This window comes from Macaca mulatta, chromosome 17 (genome assembly GCF_049350105.2).
Source record: "Macaca mulatta isolate MMU2019108-1 chromosome 17, T2T-MMU8v2.0, whole genome shotgun sequence".
NCBI classification, from domain to species: domain Eukaryota; kingdom Metazoa; phylum Chordata; class Mammalia; order Primates; family Cercopithecidae; genus Macaca; species Macaca mulatta.
The window spans coordinates 104,192,264-104,199,506 of NC_133422.1; the positions used below are offsets into that span (position 1 = coordinate 104,192,264).

General features: G+C 46.1%; 1 long non-coding RNA gene across 1 annotated transcript; it reads left to right on the top strand.

Moving 5' to 3' along the window:
• The first annotated feature begins 5,159 nt into the window (after positions 1-5,159).
• Positions 5,160-6,939, top strand: LOC144336207 (uncharacterized). Its single transcript, XR_013407796.1, has 3 exons — positions 5,160-5,436; positions 5,925-6,079; positions 6,863-6,939. It is a non-coding gene; the product is annotated as an uncharacterized LOC144336207 (long non-coding RNA).
• The last annotated feature ends 304 nt before the right edge of the window (positions 6,940-7,243 follow it).

Below are 7,243 nucleotides of genomic sequence, written 5' to 3' on the forward strand. Positions count from 1 at the left end.
AAGAAAGAGAATGTTCTGGACCTGAGAAAACAGCAACGCAGAAGGGAATGTCTTTTCTCCACAGTGATGTGTGGCCGCAGCCTTGAACAGCAAATTTGCAGATTAATGCAGATAGTAAAATAGATCACATCCTCCTGCCTCCAGGTATAATATTTTATTCATATAAGAGCTATGTGAGCCTTGATTTATATGAACTTTCATTAGTAGGCAAAATTCAATCATAAGGTTTCCTCTTTTCCCCTCTAGGCTTCCTTAAATTCAACACACAGTGAAATGGTGATTGGCTTCCCCTCTCCCTAGGTAATATCCCACCCCCCAGCCCCCCAAAAAAGGGAGAAAAAGAGGAAAATGAAAAATAAGCATGTTAGAAAGGTGGCCAGATAAAATGGTTTGCATGAACAACATAACTTCTGATTTGCTCTCCCCCTGGGACAGCCTAATGCAGCCTCATTCAGATGTGCATTTTCAACATTATTCAACAGAGCCCACTCCGGTCAAAGTAGAGTCTTTTCCTTCACAAGTACAGAGATACAACACTAGGTTTACGGGAGGGCTACTTTCAATCTTCTTGGAGCGGTAATGTGTTTCCATTGCGGTTCCATCTATTTGTGATCTATAATACTTTCCAAATAGCCCCAAATTTCAAAGAAGCTCTAGTTGGTTCCAAATGGAAATAAGATTACATATTTATTATTATTTTATTCTCAAATGTTAGATTTAATTAGGTTGGGAGCATTCATTCATCTGCCCATTGGGTTTGTTTACTTCGTTAAGGGACAATAGCAGAATTGAAGGGAACTCATAAAACCACGTAGGGCGCCCCAAACTGCAATTGTTTTTAGCTTTTATAAACCATTAAAATGAAAGTCAAGCGCATAAATATATCTGCTATGAAAGGAAGTGATATTGCTAAGTTCCCTGAAAGATGATGATAGGACTTCTTGGAATTCGAAGTCCAGTGTTTTAATCTTCAGGCTCTCCCGAGTCATGTGCTTGCCAGTGACATTGGACCAGGAATCTCCAGAGGTGAGAAAGCCCTGGCCGACCCCAAACGCAGCTCCTGCTTGGTGAAAGCAGAGACAGGGTGAGGACAGGGACACAGGCAGAGCCCGGACGCACTCCAGCTGAGCTGCTCACTTGCCACTCCCAAAGAAAACAGGAGGATCTACCTCTCTTTATGCAACGTCTAAAATTAATTTGGTGCTTAAAATCAGAGGTGGGTCAAGCGGTGGATTACCTGAGGTTGCCTTTGGACTAACAAAGGCATCTCTTCAGTGTGGTGAATTGCTCTGATGGCCCTGGGCCCGGAGCAGTGATTTGAGAAAATCACCCATGGCAACAATTAGGCAGTGAGTCTCCATTGACTGCCAAAATCTCACAGAATATTGGAGGGAAAGAGAATTTATATGTAATCCAATTTAGAGCAACAACAACAACAACATCAACAATTTAATGTTCCCCAGTTCTTTGTGGGAAAACTTCAATCCAGGTCCAAAGAGAGCTGCAAGAACAGTGCAGGTTACACCTAAAGTCTGCATTCACAGGCTGGGCTGGAGTCGCAACTCCGCTGGCCCTCCTGCTCTGCCACACCTTGTACTGCTGTGTGATTTTAGAGGAGGCATTTATCTTGCACAGCCTTAGTTTCCTCATCTGTAAAATTGAATAGCTACCTTCTAGGCTTTGGGAGAATTCACTGAAAAAAGAATCTTGCCTAGGGCATCATAAGCTCAGTAAATAATAGTTATTATCATTATCATTATCCTCCAGGTAGCTGTGATATGTAGGAGCCCAGAACCAAGTAGCAAAGGAGATAGAGGTAGTTAACTCATCCCTTCTCCAATACAACTGACTGCCCTAATTGCTCGAATAGAAGCTCCACTGTAGGAACACTCGGTCTTGGAGCTCGAGGAAAGACCTACAAAGGAGAACGATAGAGCTGTAATTATCAGCTGAAAGAGGAAGGAAGTTCTAATCTCACAGAGCCCTTGGAGACTTGTGAACACCCGAAGCTTGGAGAAGGCTTCAACAGGGAACAAACGATGAAAGCCACACAAAAATGAACTTAGCAGTGGCTCACGCCTGTAATCCCAGCACTTTGAGAGGCTGAGGTGGGCGGATCACAAGGTCAGGAGATCGAGACCATCCTGGCAAACATAGTGAAACCCTGTCTCTACTAAAAATACAAAAAATTAGCCCGGCGTGGTGGCAGGTGCCTATAGTCCCAGCTACTCGAGAGGCTGAGGCGGGAGAATGGCGTGAACCCGGGAGGTGGAGCTTGCAGTGAGCCGAGATCGAGCCACTGCACTCCAGCCTGGGAGACAGAGCGAGACTCCGTCTTAAAAAAAAATGAACTTAGCAGCAGGAAGGAGCATTCCATGTGCCCCTGCACCTCTCACCGAAGGGCTGCAGATATGTGATGGGTGTTTCTGAAATATATGCACCATTTTCCAATGGAAAAACCTCCATATTCGCATGAGTGGATGGAGAGGTCATAGTCACTGGTCAAGGAGGCAGAAATGAGTGAGGACAAGTGATAGGGTGAGCATCCTCAATCTGGCTCCACCCTATCTGGTGCCAGACACCTAATGAACCACCCTTACTGGGGGAGACAGGGTCAAGGATGAAGCAATTTCCTCTTTATATCTAGCTATCATTTATTCTACATAGTTCATGTGGCAGGCAATATGCTGGCTGTTTTAAGCAGGTGATATTTCTAATCCCCACAATGGTCCTGAAAGGTAAGTATTATAGAATCACTTATCTGGATAAATAACATGAGGTGCAGAGAGATTAAGTAACTGGCCTAGATGAATAGGTGGGTAGGCAGACAAGTAGGTAGGTAGGTAGATAGATATATATATAGATATATAGATTGGAATATATTTTTAAAAATGCACTCTATTTGCCCTACATTCCTTCCTTTAGATAGGATTCTGAATGTGGGGCAGGCAGGAGAGCTGTCAGTCACAAAGGGAGCCTGCCCACCACAAGGCGAGTCATGTGACCCAGGCCAGAGAGTCAGGTTACCCCCACAGGGAGCATCAGTGATTGGCCCAGGGGTAAGCAGGTAGCTCATGTAGAGCCAGAGTCACAGTTTTGAAGTTTTTATGGAAGTTGGAAAGATCTTTTTTAGAAATTACCAACTCCAGAGAGGATGTTAGTCTGGGAGTGCCAGGAGCTTTCTGTGTCACTGGGGAAAGGGAGCCTTGATTCTCCGGATATCATTGACCATCTGGGTCCTGTGGTGCCTGATGCTATGGGTCAGTGGTTCTCAAAGTGGAGCCCCCAAAGCAGCAGCAGCAGCCTCATGGCCTTGCTGGAAATTCGAATTCTCACCCCCACCCCCCAGACTCACTGCATTAGAAACTCTGGAAGACGGAGCTGACTCAGTGAGATCTGTTCCCAAGCTCTCTGGATGGGCCTCATACTTAATTCGAAAAGCACTGTTCTAAGTCGATCCATGGAATTGTTAATTTCATGAGCCAATAGATACCCCTTTTCTTGCCTAAACTTTGATTATAATAAAAGAAAAATACGGCAAGATAGTTTTGAGTTTTTTTAATAAAAAATTTACAATTATTTTTTAACCACAAGTAAACTTAATTATTTTACCATTAAAATCTCTTCAACACAGAAATTCATTTGAGGTTGTTTTTAGTTTTGTTCTGTGTTTATTTGCATGTGAAACAAGACACCCCCTAATGCTTGCAAGAAAGAGGCAATTTGAAGTGAAATAGGCAGATGTACAATCTGACCCCATAAGTGACCCACTACGGAACAGACAGCTGGACATGTGGACATATGCAGCTGCCTGTCATTTATACACGAGAGTCAAACAGTTGGCAAAAAGAGTCTGGGCCACAGGGGAGTGAGTTGGCTAGAGGTGTGGATCTAGCCATTGGATAACACTGTACTTAAAACAACACAAAACTCTTATCTAAGAAGAGGAAATGATTGAATATGAAGTATTTGAAGAAAGATTTGAAAGACTGAAAATGAAACACTTCCTTACATTCGCTAAGTGAGCTGAGAAAGAATGACCCTGAAGGGTGATGCGGAGGACCAGAGAATGAAGAAGACAGGGAGTGGAGGGAGAGAGCCTACCTACGCGGCAGCCGGCTTTGCAGAGGCTCCTGAAGACACAAGGTTGGAGGCCCTGGACTCAAAAAGTTCCTTGAATCTGCCAGTCAAGAGGGTTAGCTGTTTCAGCACAGAGTGGAGCCAAGAGAAAGCTGGAGAGTGAATAAGAGATGCTAGGATCAATTGTCCTGGGGCGGGGCGGGGTGGCGGGGAGAGCGACCAGGACTGTGTTTGCCTTTGGACCAGGGCTGCTGAGTGTAGACAGCAGGTGGTTCATGTGAGGCCTGGAGCAGGGGTCGTTGCAGGAGACGGGGGTTGCTGTGTGCCTACAAATGGAGTTAAGAAGCGAATGTAAAGAAATGGAGAAGTTAGAAGATGTGGCATAACCTGTGAATCATTATCCCTGACAAAGTGGGGAGGCTCATGGGTGCAGGTGTGTGTGTGTGTGTGTGTGTGTGAGAGAGAGAGAGAGACAGAGAGAGAGAGAGAGAGAGATCACATGGCTGTGGACAGAAGTGGGCTGGAACGCCTAACTTCCAGGAAATTCCTGGGTTCTTTGCTTCTTCTACCCATAGGTCTGCATTATGTTTTTCTAGGGTCACTCATCTATTCATCCAACAAATATTGAACAAGCACCTGTTACATGCCAGATATTACATACATGTGGCTGTGCACGTAACTGTGAGGCTGTGTGCTACAGCTACAGGGTGAGAATTGGGGCTTCAGCTCCAACCTTGTGCAATGTAGGATCTTCTCCATTGTCGTATCAAGCCACCCCACATATGTATTTAATATAAGTTGGAACGCTGTGCTTGCTACAAAAGTCAGCTTCAAAAGAAGCCCAGCCGTGGGTCACCACCTCCCTACAAGCCGCAGTCCTAATCTCCTCCTATGTCAAAATCAGGGGCTGCTGCTGCCCTGGGGGGTTTAGAGATGAAGACCCAGACTCTGACTGAGGAGTCTTCCAATGAAGGGAAAGAGGCAAAAGCTCAGCCACCAGTGACACCACCGAGCTGAGTGGACCGCGCAGAGGGAGGTGGGGGCAGGGCACTCCAACGTGGACCTGAGAGGTGCACACTGCAATGCAAATCCTCCACAATAGTCCACAGGATGTACTGGGAGAAACTGGAAGGCCACAGGAGAAACGTTTGCTCAGGGAAACACAGGCATTTCATGTGCCTGGAGCAAGGGATGAAGAATTCCTCAGACTTCGAGTGCCAAGTTGGTGTTTGGACTTTCTTCTAAAGGCCATGGGTGAGCGCTTGGGAATGTGGAGACCACTATGGCCTCCATGGTAGATGGAGAAGGAAACTGTGCCAGAAGCTGGGAAGTCAAAGTTAACCCTCCAGGCTAAATGCAAGTGATGCCTGGGGCTGCACGTAGGGCCGTGCCAGAGGAAATGGGACAGAGACTGGTTTTAGTATAGAAATCCTAACTGGGCTCAGAGTAGGTGTGGGAAAACCCCTGAAAATGTGTGCTGATCTTGATATGTGCAGATATGATTTTCTTCCTGGGGTAAATTTTAATTCTCAAAGGAGTCCGTGACCCCCCAAACATGTCCTCTTCCCTGCTTGAAAGATGCGAGTGTCTAATGGCCAGGAGCTGGTGCTGGTGGGATAGCAAGCGGTGGGAGGAACACAGTTTCGTCCTCAAGCCTCTGACTTCTCCTAGACAGGGTAGCTAAGAGCACTGCTTTTCAGATATGTTGCTTTTGAGGTATCCATGAGGAGAGGGAGGCAGGAAACGCAGGCCCACACGCTCACAGTGGACGCGTCTTTAGAAAGCTGCACATCCTCTAATTGAGTTAATTGTTCAAGCACTGAATGGAGCTGTTTCTGCTCAAGCTAGGGAAAGACTTGTCAGCTGTTTCTTCACTTCCCTGACCTTGGAGAATCCGCTGTCTCCACCAGACACTGGTCCTTGGCACAGCGAGTATTTGATACACTTTGCTCAGGAATTTAGACCTCAACCCAGGAAATGAGCTACAGTCTCACCCCAGGCAAGTGCAGAACATTTTCCTAACCGGAGAGACGGCCTGTGTCACACATTCCAAAGGTAGCCAGCAGCTAAGAAAGCCGCAACAAAGGAAATCAAACAGCTCTTTCTCTCCTAAACGCTGCTTTCAGGCAGGTTCCAAACAAAAATGGAGGGTGCGCTGCAAATTAAAAACAACAGCCTGCCAGTCAAAGGCAGTGTTTTTAAGAACAGAAAGAGCAATACCACTGCAGGGGGCAGATAAAAGAGCTTTTGAGCATCTCGGAAGCTGCTCACACACAAAAGCACCTCTGTGCCTTCAAACAGGATCTCCTAGAAGTTTCCCAAGGTTTCATAACCCAAATGCCGCTGGTAGTGATGTGGTTTGGAAATTAACCTTGCTTTTCTCCCCACTGCTGTTTTACATATTAATTAAAGTGTTTTCCTCAGATCAGGAACGCCTGCAGGCTGGCTGGGTTCTACAGAAGGTGCCCCATTTTCCTGCTGCTTCCTGCCCCAGCCCCACTTGTGCATAGTTCAGTGATTAAAACCTCCCCAAGTCAGCTGTAGATGCCTCCCCTCCCCTAACTGCCATCGTGATATAGAACATACACTTTAATGTGGCTTTTAGAAAGTAATCGCTTCCCCACCCCCCAAGAAAGATGGGTCGTGCAGAGCTAATTTCGGGAAGCCATTTGGAAGAAATTGTTGAGAAGAGGCATCCAAGTATTTGGGTCCAACTCTGCTTACCTCATTCATGGACCTATTTCTTTCTTTCTTTTTTTTTTTTTTTCTTCTTTTTTTCCAGTGCTTGGAAAAGGTGTGCAGACAATTCACATATTATAACTACATTGACTCGGGCTAGGCGCGGTGGCTCATGCCTGTAATCCCAGCACTTTGGGAGGCTGAGGCAGGCAGATTACTTAAGGTCAGGAGTTCCAGACCAGCCTGGCCAGCATGGCGAAACCCTGTCTCTACTGAAGTACAAAAATTCGCCAGGCAAGGTGGTGTGTGCCTGTAATCCCAGCTACTCGGGAGGCTGAAGCAGGAGAATCGCTTGAACCCAGGAGGCGGAAGTTGCAGTGAGGCGAGAACAGGACAACACACTCCAGCCTGGGCGACAGAGCAAGACTCCATCTCAAATAAATAAATAAAATAAAAATAAATAAGTAAATACATTGATTTGTTT